Below are 14,570 nucleotides of genomic sequence, written 5' to 3' on the forward strand. Positions count from 1 at the left end.
ATAATAACACAAAAAAGAAGTGCTCAGTAAAATATTATTCATGTCTTTATGTAATTAAGAAATTTTTACTTAAAAGAGCAGATAGATCTTATAAGATTTCAAAATTTTCCTCCTTATGCTTGAATTTAATCATAATATCAGATTTAAAACCGATCATATTGTGTTTCTGTGTAGCGATCGGAAAACTGAGAACAGAGAATGGAGCACTGAGAACTGGGGAATCGTAGAACCGGAGAACCGGAGCTCCCAGCACGATGAGATGAAAAATTCTAGAGAGAGGCGGGCGTTTTTTGTAATAGACGATGTCTACGCTGATGACCTCAGTTAAAAATAAATAATGCCTTACATTGTTTGGAATTAGTGGCTGTTTCGTTACTCCAGTCCGTAGATGAGATCTGCATCGAGATTCGAGATTCTGGCCTTAAGTTCAGGGTGGCGCTCAGCGATCGGTGATCATGAAGATGCTCTGGTGAGGGGTTGGCGACAATAAGACAAAACATGGGGCGCCCAAACAAATCATTTTGTCAACTCAGCTTGTACCCGGCAGCTGGAGCAGAGACATAGAGACATGCATACATATTTGTGTAAATTCTTGTACGACATTTATCACACACGAAATTGATGAACCTGCCCCGCCTGATAAATGTTTGCGAGCTGCCGAACAAGGGGAAAGCGATTTTACTAAATCAGGGAAAATCTGGGCAGAGATTTGCTTCTAAGCTGCTGGATTGGGTGTAACATGGTTTTGTTTAATTAAAAATCAGAAGCGAGTTTTTTACGGAAGATGTTTTAGGATGGGAGATGTCTTGTTTATTTTGTTTATGTTTTGAATTTCATATCTAAATAAATGAAATAATATTAAAAATCCTAACTGCATGTAACTTATAAACATTGAATTATCAATTTTTTTGGGTCTTTCCCAACCAGAAGATGAAGAACGCCAGGCCAGTCGAAATATTGTTTCAGTTTTATTTACCTGAAATTTGCTATTTTATCAAGCACCCAGCACAAGTGTTTCGCTGTGAACTTATTTACATACTTATCGGTACGTATGTGGAGTATAAACAACAAAGGCAGAAACAACGAAAAACGAGTTTCTATATATAAGGTGGCTATGCTGTAAAATAATAAAGGGCGGGCCGTATCAAGAGTTGTTGTTATGGTAGACAAAACGGGTCGCCAGTTTCAGTTTCTCGGGGGTTAAAACGATCGACATACTCCGATGACGCATTTTAGAACCGGAAATGCTACGCCTGCCATTTGGCTGAGTTCTCAATAAGTATGCAAATCGGATTCGGATTGTTTGTGCACTTTTCGGTGATTATTCCCATGAATTAAAAACAAACGCTGGAGGGAAAAAGCAGCACTCGACCAGAGTGTAAACAAACTACAATACATAGCGATTATGATTTATGAATCAAAATAAAGCGCTGACAATTCAAACAGCAGCGGAAATGGTAAAGAAAGCCGATCAGAACTCGTATAAGGCCAATAAAAACGATCGCAGATAACTCGAACGCGTCGCGTAGATTATGCCAGCGACTAACTAACTGTAAACATATACTATTTAGGTTATCACTATCTTTTTCAGTTCGCAGCTGACAAGATAAAGTTGTACCACAAAGTCAAAGACTAGAAAACCGAGAAACTCAGGTAAATTTTGGGGAGTGAAAGTAAGTGGCAAACCCGGCGACAATCACAAGATGTATCTAAAACTCTGACGTTTCGTTCTAGGAAGCCCCGAAGCCACCCATAAACAAGCGACGTCTGGATTTCTCGAGATCTGCAGATCTTTATGGACCTGCAGATAAGCTGGATGGATTGTTTATCCTACCCCGAAGATAAGCGACATGGGGTCCCGAAGCTCTATTTACCTTTTTAGATGCGTTTGCGGTTGCTGCTCGCGAAGAGAGTATCTGTAGCTTTGGGTTTTCTTTATTTCTTTGATTTCACAACACCATCGGAGATTCTATAAACACCAAATAGAATTTTACTTTCGTATATTGCTTCACAGAACTTTTCTTTTCGTATAAATCAGATGTGTAATTTCTCTTTTATTTTCGTTGTTTCGTTTATTTTTTTATTTTTCTGAATCACTTGTATTTATTTCTCGTTTTCAACAACAACATTTCGTCATGTTTTTTTCTATGGGGCGTACAAAAAATGTAGTAAACGTAATCGAAAACAAAAGCACGCGTTCTCTTACTCGAAAGAGAGAAAGAGACGGGCGGTGAGGCAGAGAAAGAGACAGGGATAGAGATAGAAAGGGGGAAACAGAAACACACGCACACTACAAATAAACAAAAACGGAACCGAACCGCAAAGAAAACCGATTTTTATGCACTATTTAATTTTATATATTTTTCTGCACGCAGTTTTTATTTTTACTTTTCTGGTTTCGAAAGATGTTTATTTTTTATTATGGGAAGTGTTAAAACCGTGCGAAATTCAAGCCCAACAAACGATGCGTTTGTTTTCTTTGGCACTGCAATTTCCGCGCTACATTTTCGTATTTTCTATTTGCTTTTCGAAAAACAAGAGATTTCTTTATTGTTTAATGGAGAGTGCCTTTTTAATCGCGGTTGTGTGAGTGTGCCTCTGTTTATCGCGTTCGTTATTTGTTGTTGACTCCGAAAAATTCGTTCACACCCGCGCTCATTCATAAAACGTATCCAAAACACACGATGTCACGCACTCACAGTTTTTTAGCTTATGTTTCTGAAAATGATTATTAACACTTGATGCAGTATTTTGCAATATATTTACATCTCTTGACCCGCACGTTTTTTCGGATCCTAAATTCAATGTTCACCTTTTTCGTAAAAACCTGAGAACTGCCAATAAACAACGGTTTTTTGGATTCAGTATGTTTTTAAAAAATTTGAATAACAGAGGAGCGCTTTAAATTTGCCCGACTTTTCCCGGTCGAGGTGGAAACCCAACTGTTGTATCCAACAAACTCGTGGTTGGATCACCCTGCTTACCCGCTTTGTTTTCAATGGAAATGTTAAGATACAGCGTTTTAGCGGTTAACAGACGCTATTTCTATGGGAACTCAAAACGTTCGCTTGCTGTTCACATGGAGTTAACATGCGCGAGACCCGCGATTACCGGTTAACAGAGCGAGCTAACAGCAAGAATTATGAAGAGAGCAACATGTTGCGCTCAAACTGCGCCAACAGCTCAATTCGAGCCGATCGGAGCGATCTCAAACGACCTCAAGCATGTTGCAGTTCGAGAGGAAATCCCCTAGAATTGTTTATTGAAAGTAAAAACAGTTGGAAAAACTCCAAGCATATGGATGTATTTGTAGCTCTTACACACCCATTCGAATGTGTTTGTAAATTTACACTAACAAGCGGTGATAAAATCCCATGTTAGTCTTCTCTATGGCTTATTTAGTGTGTTTGGGTTTCTGATTTTATGACCCGGGCCTCATCTTTGTGCAGCCTCTTTCAGGCTTTATCGACTGGCATCTCCCTTAGTTCTTATCAGTGGGGCATTGTCTTATCTGCAGATTTATGGCCCAACGCTCATTTAATAGCCCGATTCCTGGAAGTCGACTTAACACTTTCGTTGTCTCAATTTGATTAGCGCCTGCATTGGCTTAACACTTTTTCACCCATAAAATTGTGTGAACCAAAACGAAAGCGAGACAAACTAACTGTATATAATGATAATGAAAAACTCACAAGTGAGCTGTGGACTATTTAATCACTTTACTTTTGTAACCTACTAAAACAAAACTAATGTTCCTAGTCAGAAGAACAAATTATATATTACTAATCATAATATAATCATGATTTAAAGCAACTTACGTTTCAAGTGCAATAAAATACTCAATAACCGGTTAGCAGAGTTCTACGATTTGTGTAAATGAATAATTATCTAATTAGATAGCTAAACTTTTAATTTAAAATCCTTCAAGTCTGTAATTTAGTTAAAAATACAGATATGACCACAGTTTGAAAACCATAAAGTTAATGGCATAATGAGCCTTTTGAATACCATTAATAATTTGTAGGAGTATAAGATAAGAGGAAAAAAATCATATAAACACCTCTAACTGGCAGTTAATTAGTTGCAGCTAATTGGTGGTGCTTAGTTAATAAATATTAAAACCGAAGACGTTTGTAAGGTCCAAGAATAAAGCACGTGAAATTATAAATCATTCTTATGGAGGAGAACGAACTCTTGTTCCGACCAAATTGTTGAATGAACCAAGACAGCTAACAACAATTCGTCAGGATTAGCCGTGTCAACTCTTTCCTGTTTTTGTGCCATCTCCTTATTTTTCCATTCTATTGGCTTTTCTCTTGCGTTTTCTCTTCTCGTTCCCTCCGCATTTCATAACGTTTTGAGGTGTGTTCGCCGGTCGGTCTCATCCTTATCGAAGGTGCGCATCAACGTCGCAGAGAGATATACCCATTTACCCATAACCATTCCCGACCCGATCTACGTGCTCGGGTTCTCTTGCCGGCTTTGAAATCGAAACTGCCCATTGTGTTGAAATCTAAGCGAGCGTGTGAGGAGCTCCCCAATCTCCGAATGAATCCCAGTCCCTTCATGAACTCCAGATTCCAATTCAGAAACTCCATGCCGTGTGATGTGCTGCATGCTTGATCGATAGCGTCTGGCCCCCTTGATTTCCAACGAAAGGTAAACACATCAAAAGCAAAAATATTGAGAAACAAAAAGATGCCACGCAGATATTTTCGGAAATATTTTGAATAGTTTTCAATGCCAATGGCATCGGGTGAAATTTGTCTTAGACAGTGCACTGCAAAAAATGCACCTAGTCCAGCACTTTCTCTAATTAGAATATGAAGTCAATTATTATATTTTTCTTCAACATTATTATGCTATTAATAATCATATAAAAACATAAATTTTAAAGCAATCTTTTGAATTTGTATACTTACAAAGCAGTTGTTTTCCTGTTATATTTTCTCGCTGTACGTGTACTTTTCACTTTGGCATAAATAATGCCGTATGAAATGCGATAAACAGAGTTATATATTTGCACACAGCGGGAAGCTGGCCAATAAAGTTGTATGGGATTTTCCATAATGCAATGCGCCGCACCGAGTTAAAACCAAACCGAAACCGAAGCGAGTGAAAAGTGCCATAAAAAAGGCAATGCTCGCTTCGCTCTTGCACTCACTCAGCGACATCATTCTGTTAATGGTCGCACTGTCTCCAAACGGTGCAATATGCAGATTTTGTGGCATAGGCAGAAGATAGGGCGGAATACCCCCCCCCCCTATTTTGCCGCACACCCCTAAATGCATTTGCGCCATTTGTTGGCCTTGCCGTTTGGCTGATAAGTCGAGTTTTTATGGACGAGCGCGCATTTAACTTGATTATAAACGACGGCAGGCGGCCGGGCCATATAAAATCGCCTTTCATTATGGCCAAGGCATGTGAAATTAATAAGCAAGTCGACCAGCCGGGCGGTCCAACATTTTGGCCAAAATCTCAACACTACCCGTTGCCGCCCAAAGTTCGTTGCCTAAGTCTTTTGTTTTTATTGTTCGTTTTTTTTTTTATTTGTTTTGTTTTCGCCAGGCCGAAACAACCCGCTGCGCGTGTTTGTATGCAAACAAGCTCCAAAAGCCGCTATAAATGTTCATTAATTCAAATTGATTCTAATCGCGACGCCTTCATTAATCTAAGCGCCACCCCACGCACTGCATTTCTATTGGCCGCAAATTATTTATTGATGAGCCTTGCCGCGAAATCTGCTGCCGGTTGCAGCCACAATTGCATGATTAATGGGCGGATACCTGGAGTGTCCATGAAGTCCAGGGAGTCGCAGAATAGGACCCTTGTTCTATGACAAACGATCGTATTTATGGCTCTATTCACCATCCACAGGTAGTCACGTCTCTGCGCGTGTTTGCCTTTTACCTTTGGAATCCTTGGCTAGTTCACTTCCGCCTGCCAGCCACTTGTTACATGGCGGGCAAACAAGAAAACACATTTTAAGTGCTGTTTGTTTTGACCGGGAAGCGGGGACCCCAGAGCCGGGTGTCTGAGATAAGTCATTTGGGTCCTTCAATTACAAATGCCAGACGGCAGGCCAGCCAGCCTATAAACTGACACATCGCGCTGAGTCGACTTAACGAGTGACTCAGGCAGGCGCTGTGCAAATATGGATCATATCTACCCCAAAATACAGTGCTATACACCAGTAAAAAATAAATATTGTACATAAGATTTGAATAAAATAAGCGGAAGTCCTAACAAAGAATAAAACAAAGGAAAGCTAAGAAATTCGAAAAACCAACTTAGATAATTTTTAACAAAAGTGTTGAGATTTTAAGATTTAACATTTCAGATATCTACTCATCTATCTACTTCGGATATCTGCTCATCTAACAATTAAGTACTGTTATAAAATAAAGTGCAATATTTCTCTCAGTGTTTTGTACCAAAACAAAGCAAAAGCTGTGTCAACTTTGGACGATATGCGGAATGGGGTCTGCGTTGGGTCTGCGCTGGCTAAAGGAGACAAAGGAAGGGAAGTGAATCGATCTGAACCGCTCAAGGTTGCCACCAACTTTGGGTCAAGCGGTCCAAGAGTCGCGTGAAAATCTTGTTAAGCATTTAATGCCAATGAGCAAATATAAATCAACATGACAAATGATCGAAAATTCTCGGCGACAACATCGCAGCCTCTAAAGAAACACCGAAGCAACAGCAAAGATCCAACAAGGGCGACAAGGGTGTTGGTGTTTCACTGTACTTGTTGCACTGCACGGTGGCTGCCTTTGTTATTGTAATCGTTATGCCGGTACAAGCCATTGTTGCGCCAACGAAATCTGCATAAATGGGTCAGCGATCAGCATTCAGTTGCTGCCGGCGGTGGTTTTACCTTTGCCTTTGTGTACTTGTTACGCCCGCCCGAGCAAACTCATTGAACCCCATTCAAAATGCTGCTTTTTCTCATACTTTACAAGTTGGGAAATGTACTCCAACTTGGAAAACATACTGCACGCTATTTGGATTGAAGAGAGTATTTATTATTAGATTAGATTAGATATTTCGTAGATTTTAGCATTATAAGCTTATTCCAAGTTGTTTTGATTAAAGAAACCATTTGACCAGTACATTTGGAATGGTTATGACAATATGGAAATCAAACCTAATGAAAGGGGTACAGCATTAACTTTAATAGTGATACATTATTCTTTGGACTGCAAGATTTGGAGCCATGAATGCAATATCAAGCTTTTTTTTATCATTCTTGCTATTGTGAATTGCTGTTTACTTTAAAAGAGGAAGCCAGAAGTCCAACGCATTGTTTCCCTTCGATTCGCATTATTTGTGTCTTGTTAAGCTGCATTGCCAGATGTCTTTAAATGGCTATCAACACCATGTGCCTCATTCCAGGAAGCTCATATTTCTAGAATTTTTACCATGTGCGAATCTGTTGGTTGCGGGTGCTGGGTTCACAGCCGCCATGAATTTCGTGGCCAAGAGACCTTGCTGACAACATTAGACCCTGAAAATGGGCGGCCGGAAAACTCGCTGACAGCATGTGGTGAAAACAGTGCCCGCGGAAAGCCGCAAAGCGTAAAAGGGAGACCATAGATGCCGATGCCAATGCCCCAATGTATCCACACTCGATTATATTTTCGTGGACTTTCGTGGGGCTGAGGTGCCGCCGCCGTGTCTACGCCGGATCAACTGGCTCCGTAATTATAGAGAACGCTAGCCGTGTCACAGTTGCCACATAAATCAAACCACTGGCGGAAAAGTCAGCCAGCCGGCCAAAGTTGCTGCTGTTTTCAGCCGCTAGTACACATGGAAAATATCTTAGTTACTTTACAATAAATATTTTTAAAATATAGATATAAAAGCGTGAGAGTTTTTATTTAAATTTTTCTATGCGAGAAAACGTTGACTAAAAGTGTTCGAAACCTAGAAAATTATAGATGTTTAGCATTAAATCTTTTCTTTGGACAGACGAACGAGTTCTTTAAGTGTACTTGCCACGCGCGACTTGGCTTTCTGGAATCATAATTCAAGACCACTACGACTGGCTTGGCAGCCAGTTTTTGGCTTTTGTGTTGAACTTTTCGCACGCCAAAGAGAGACGAGTGGCCGTGGCAGTGGCAGCGTCTTGTGGCATCCGTCTTTGTAATTAGGCGTTCATAATTAGCCAGGCTGAGCGATTTTTTATAGGAAAAGGCGTCACTCTCACGGGCTTTAGAAAGTTTTTGTTTTTATTTTTATTTCTACTTTCGTAAGCTCGCTGATTATTAGCACGATAGCATTTAATTAGATTTTGGCCGAAGGAAAGACAGACACTATAGCATTGTGAAAGGCAACCTATAGGTAGAAAAATAAAAAAAAATCCCGTGAAGTTGGCGGAGATCTGGGCGCAGTCACAGCTCATTAGACGCCAACGCTCGACAATTGGGGGTTTTTGCATATGACCGTTTCCGTTTGCCAAACACAAAAATTGCATACAAATCTGAAAAACTTGTAATTTATAGTACCCAAAGGAGAGCTGCCTCACAACGGCCTTGATCGCCAGCGGCGAAGCGAAACGATGCCAAAACTGAATGGACCGCAGCGAAAATGTTGCAACGTTTGTTCTGCTGATTATTTTGTTTATTTGTGTTTGTTGGTGTTAGGCAAAACATAATCATAAAACTGTAAACACGAAATGCATAAATTGCACGTCGAGAGGCATCGACTGCCGCGAAAAGGCGCAAAACCAGCGGAGGCTGCACTTAACCCAGTTCGCTGGCCACGTTGCCATTTACCATTTGCTAGTTACTATTTACTATTTACAATTTACCATTTAACAACTGCCGCGTTGCATGTCGCGGATCCATTGATTGCGTCGTTTTCAGATCCGCTGACTAGACAAACAAAGGCACAGCCCGCCGCTCTGTTCTCCCAAATTTAGCTTCAAGCTCGACTCAGGTGCGTCCCACAAATGGGGGGAAAAAAAAAACCTCAAAGGTGACAACAAGTGCAGGGCGCGTTTATGGTCGCGCTCACGCAAAAAGATCACGAAATCGCCTCCAAGTGTCGAAATATTTTGGTGTACTTACCAGGAAACCAATGGTTTCGCAGAAAATTGACCACGGAAATCATTAAAGTTTGTTTAGATATTTGGTTCGTTATGATTTTCACTCTTTGGCTAGGTAATCTATTTATATTTGGTTTTGAAATTCATTACAATTCTAGATATTTTGAGTATAAAAATCTTAAACGAAGTTAGTCGTGTTCTTTTTCTTCAAAAGGTGATGGTTTTAAAGGAGATGGAGTTCTATGAAAGCGATAGGCTCAGCTTATAGCTGATGCATTTCCTACCAGTGTGCGTCAGATAAGACTGAGCAGACCCACCTGGAAAGGCGGCCTTATCGAGTGCCCCTATGCTGCGAGGGTGGCCCAAGTGCGGTAGCTGAAATGACAGCAGGATGCAAAAGTGGTGGCCACAGTAGCCGCACAGGAAGCATGGCCACAAATGCAAATGCAAATGCAGTTGGGGGACGACAACGACAAGCGAAACGACAACGGCTTCATCACCTGCGGGCATATTATACAGATACGGGTCGGACAGTCTGGCGGGGAGTGGGAAGTGGGAAGTGGGCAGTGGGGTTGGGGCAGACAATTCGGGGCGTGGCCGGAGTGCCGCCTGGCTAATTTCTAAACACAAATTTACCCATCCGCCGATGTACAGTTGGAGAAAAAAATGGCAAAAAATTATATACAACCATACATATATAGAAAAAAAGCGCGCGCCAAGATGTCTGCAAGTGTTGCACATCGCACAGATGCCAGCGCCGTGATACAAAGCCAAAAGGCCACCAGCGGCACAACAGCAACATCAGCTGCATTGGCTGAAAACAAAAACAATGGTGGCAGCTGCTACCGCCGCCACAAAACATAATCTCTGGCGATATCTTAGCAGCGGCATTCGTGTGGCTTCCTTGGCCGGGCCAGCATCCCACCACCCCCTGCAGCCCCAGCACACCCTGCACCACCTGCCGCCCCACACCACCCACCTTCCAGCTGCCCCGCCGACCGCGCGCAGCATCTGTCTAAGTAGCTGGTTTGTTTTTATTATTTTCCATCGCTTTCCGTTGCATCGCCGGCGGGCCTATGGCTTAGTTTGCTCTTTTTTCTTCAATTTTTTTGAGTATTTTTTTTTCGTTTTTCTGGACGGCGTCCGTAACTAATAAAAATTTCAATTTGTACGCTAAACGGTTATTGACGTATTACCGCTTGGCCAATATCTAGCGAGGAAAACCGGGAGACAGGCTGTGGTAGCAGCAACGCCTTTAGTTATTGTTTCTGCTGGTTCAGAGCAACGCCTTCGTAATGTTTTATTCATTGCGAAACTCCAGCCATAACGAAAATGCATTCGAGACTCTGTGTGTATTGAAGCTTTCGCCCAAAAACCAAAAAGCAAAGGGTATTGGAAATCATGCAAAAGAAAACTTACAAAAATCCAATTGAGATTTGAGCGAACATTTGATGCGATGTCCTTGACATTGTTAAGAGGGCCAAACCTGGCAAGAAAAAAGTCCCCCGTAGTTTCCATTTCCGGCCGCTTAATTATACTTTTTTTTCGTGCGCGGCCAAATTATTATCTATCTTTATGGTAATTACGGTAACTGGCTTAATTATATAAGCCTAGTGTCTCCGTTCAATTTGCGGGTTCGTGATGCGGCATGAAATTAACTTGAAGTACGCCCTAATGTCAAACTCGATTTTCGAGGGGCTTGTCCGCCTGAAATAATAATATGGAAAAAATTGCTAAAAAAAATATTTTAAATGGGAGAAGATAAAAACGAATGTGATGAGCTTTGTCATTAAGCAGATTTGCGATGTGCCAATGTTAATTTGGTCAAGTAAGCTGTGGGAAAATGTATGTCGGCGGAGGTCGAATTATGCAAAAAAGAGAATTAGTCGTCAGTTGTTATTTACATAAAAGGCTTAGAACTTAACTACGTCTTGTAAAATATTTGCAAAAACAATATTTATATCGTGATTAACTTGACCAAATATCGTCACTGAAGTAAACAAAAGACTTTTGCTTAAACATGAAATACTCCTTTTAAGTAAATTATTATTGTTAAGACTTGGTTGAGCTTTTTTTTCTGGCAATAAGCCCATTGCACAAGGACACGCAATTTGCATATTTTCTCGGCCAGTCAGGGCTGCATCTTACCAGTCATTCTTCAAGCAATCAAATCTTAAACCCGGAAAACACTCGATTGCAAATACAAGGCCTTCGTCTCGGCCTGGCTGCCAGTTCGTCAGACAAAGGCTCTCCATCTCGGTCCTGTTTTGTGGCACCCCAAGCACTCGGCAATTAAGGCTGTCCCGGCTCGTTTAATAAACATATATTTTCCATTTAATTAACTTCCTTAAATGTTTAACATGTTTTTTACATAATTATTGCGCACTGCCTCCGCAAAACCAGCAGCTTCAGCAATGAGTTCAGTTGAGTTGAACCGAGTTGAGTTGAGTTGAATAAAAAACAATGACAGCGAACTGGAGCTGAATTAAAAGAGCAAATTATGTGGGTCACCCACCGCAGGCCAAATGTAAAGGAGATCAGGCGAGCGATGGACGACATAAAAGGCTAAACACATCCAACTGTACACTCGCATAAAGATCACGATTAAATGAGTGCACAATTGGATCAAATTTGCGCCACAGTCGGGGCTTGGGGACAAAAAAATAAAACTCCAAAGAAATCGGCATTTAAAAAAACCCTGGCCAAAGCCAAAATCCCAACTTCCAGGCTCATAAAGGTGCAGGCTCCTCTTTGTCGCTGCTGCTGAGGTGCAGTAAAATTGAATGCGTGTGGGTTGCAATGTGACACATACTGTCATTATTACCAAGCAACAACCTCTAGCGGCCAACGGCAACCCAACAGCCAAACAGCCGAGTAACAAAACAACAACAAAACGACAAAACACCAATGCGACCGGGCCAAGTTGGTCTCGTATTACCAACTGCAGTTTGGCGGCTCGTTACGGAAAAAGCCGCTCTGCTTCGAGGAAAAAAGTAGGGAAAAGCTGGCGGCCATTCGCAGGAGTATTTGGCCTAAGAAATTTATGCATTATGCAATGTCGTCGCTTTTTCAGGCTAATTTCTGTTTTTCTTCTTCTTGTCTTCTCCAGTGGGTGGCAAACGAAATCCGAGAGCCCCATCAAGCAATTAACAGACGAAGCAGTTATGGAATCCGACCTGGAGCAGCTCCACTTCGCAAATGGCTAAATGGTGGGTGAGAGAAATATCACACGGGTAAAGCCTTCAGTGAATAATAATTAAATAAGATAATTATATCAACTATTTTAGAAATTATATTGGTATTGGTACCATATAAACTTAAAAACTTTATAAAAGAACATGCAACCCCTTTTAGCATATTTCGCAAAGAGTAAATTTTTCAAGCATTTGTTGAATAAATAATACTAACTAAAAAGCATTACATCTTCACTTTCCAGTTTATGACACATCTTCTTGATTAACTGACTTACAAAATTTCTTACACGTTTCTAGATCCGTTTTCATAAATCCAGCTAACAGCCTTTGAAAGTCCATTCCAGTGCCAAGCTTCTTTTGTGCTGCACACAATGCCACCCAGCCTGAGCAGAACTAATTCAGAGTTATGCCGGTCGAAGAGGCACAAAGTGTGTTTCTAATTTTTACCAGTGAAAGCCAAGAAGCCAGTGACAGCGGCAACAACAGCAACTAGGGTAGCAGCCACATCAGCGTCTTTGGCAACTTTAGCAACGTGGACAACAACGACAAACATTGCCACTGATTAGCCACTGGTAGCCAGGAATCCTGTTGCCGCTGGCCGTGGAAACTTGGCTCTCTGGCACCTTGGCAAATGGCAATAAATTTTGCACTTGAAATAAAAAGTAATGCCTGGAAATTGTAACATAAAGCAACTGTCACACATAAAAATATCAAACTAGCTTTCGCAGGGAGCCGAAATGGAATGCACGGGCAGCCGGGTTGGCCAGCAAACAGGCAAGCAAACAAACAAACAAACTGACTGACTGGCAACTGTCACTTTTGGCCAAGTTGCATGTCCACGGCAATTGCTACCATTTTCATTTCGTTCATTTTGCTTGGCGTTGACAATTTTTCCTGCTCTCTGGCAGTAGATTTCCAGCATTTGCAGCATTTTCAACATTCACCCATCGGGCGGCGACGACTGCGTGGGCTGGAGCTTAGTGAAAATTGGCAAAAATATTTGGTCAAAATGTAAAAGTTATGGCCAGAGCTTTTGGCCAGGCCGAAAACGGCAACTGCGACTGCAACTGCTGCAACAGCAACGTCTGGCAAATGTTAATTTACGATTTCAATTTGGCGGCCGTTGCAAGAGCGGCACATAATTTATGCGCCTTAATTGAGCGGCTCGCTAGACAAAAAGGGAGGGTGGTGGCTTAAGCGGGTGGCAGCAACTTGAACTTCACAAAAGTTATGACATGAAAGTCGGTTAGTCACGTCTGCAGCCCGCTGCATGTTGCATTTGACACACATTCGAATCGACTCGCTTTTTAGATGGAGATTGGGTATTGGAGTTGCAGATGGATGGATATGGATGCAAGGGAGGTTGGTAGAGTCAAGGTCACCGAGTGGCTCATTAATTCGAGCAGCTTTCGGCCATCCCGCTCCAGCATAAACGAGCCAATTGAAACGAATTCAAGCTAGTTGGCTGCTAATTCAAGGGCATGCTGGCACTGCTGCCGGAGTTGCTAGCAATTTATTTCAATTAGAAACTCATGAGGGTTCGACGCTCGCGGCTTAGTTACACTTTGTTACTTTGTTGTGGGCGCGTGCAGACAATCAGGTGCACTTCAAAAAAATGTTGATAGCTTAGAGAAAAACTGGATATTATTATTGCACTTATAGTCTCAAAACAATTCTTTTAAATGTACAGCATATACCTTATACTTGGCTATCTATGTTTAACTAATAAAGTGATCCAGCATTGTGGTTAAATCTAAATATATTATACTCTTAGAAATAGCTAGTCTTCTTTTTTTCTCTGTGCACCAGGGGTTGGGCAATCGAGTTCAATTTAAAATAAATGAGTTGTGCGCGTGCAATTCCGAGTGCAGAAGTTGGCAGTCATCATTAAGAGGCACTTAGGCAGTTGGCCAATGAATAGGAGTTGCAGTTGGGTGGATGCAGGCGGCAAAGGCCAGTGACCCGCAATGACTCAACCTGGCCACATGGGAAGTTATGGGAAGTTATATGACCCAACGACAGAAGTGGCCACAACCTTCAAACAACTTTCGTAAAACCCAGCGATCCGAGTCCGAAAATTCGCCAACACCTTTCCCGCCTTTCGCTCTTGGCCGAAAGCTGCATTGCTGCAGGTTAGTCAGCCATATCGGCCAAGACTCGACTTTCCAAAGTCGCTAAGGGAAAAACAAACTGCAAATGCAATCCTCGGCTAATAAGCCCACCGAATGCCACCTATGTGGATATTTCTTCTGTATTCCATTTCGCGGAGAGAGTGAACGTAATGATGCAAATTTTTTGGCCAGGGCCAATGATGATTGTTATGATGC

General features: G+C 41.6%; 1 protein-coding gene across 2 annotated transcripts in view, besides 1 other annotated feature; it reads right to left on the reverse strand.

Annotated features, from left to right (window-relative positions):
• Positions 1-2,946, reverse strand: part of cv-c (crossveinless c) — a 90,031-nt gene extending 87,085 nt beyond the window's left edge. Inside the window, exons 1-2 of one of the 2 annotated variants that reach the window (NM_001104318.2) lie at positions 2,813-2,946; positions 1,875-2,145 (exon numbers count right to left, since the gene is read on the reverse strand). The gene's annotated coding sequence lies outside the window, so the exon portion shown is untranslated. Of the gene's footprint in view, positions 1-1,874 lie in introns of both variants that reach the window. The other variant, NM_001104316.2, reaches the window with a different exon arrangement.
• A 9,782-nt stretch (positions 2,947-12,728) lies between these two features.
• Positions 12,729-12,759: a mobile genetic element.
• Positions 12,760-14,570: the final 1,811 nt, after the last annotated feature.

This window comes from Drosophila melanogaster, chromosome 3R (assembly GCF_000001215.4).
Source record: "Drosophila melanogaster chromosome 3R".
In the NCBI taxonomy this organism is placed as follows: Eukaryota; Metazoa; Arthropoda; class Insecta; order Diptera; family Drosophilidae; genus Drosophila; species Drosophila melanogaster.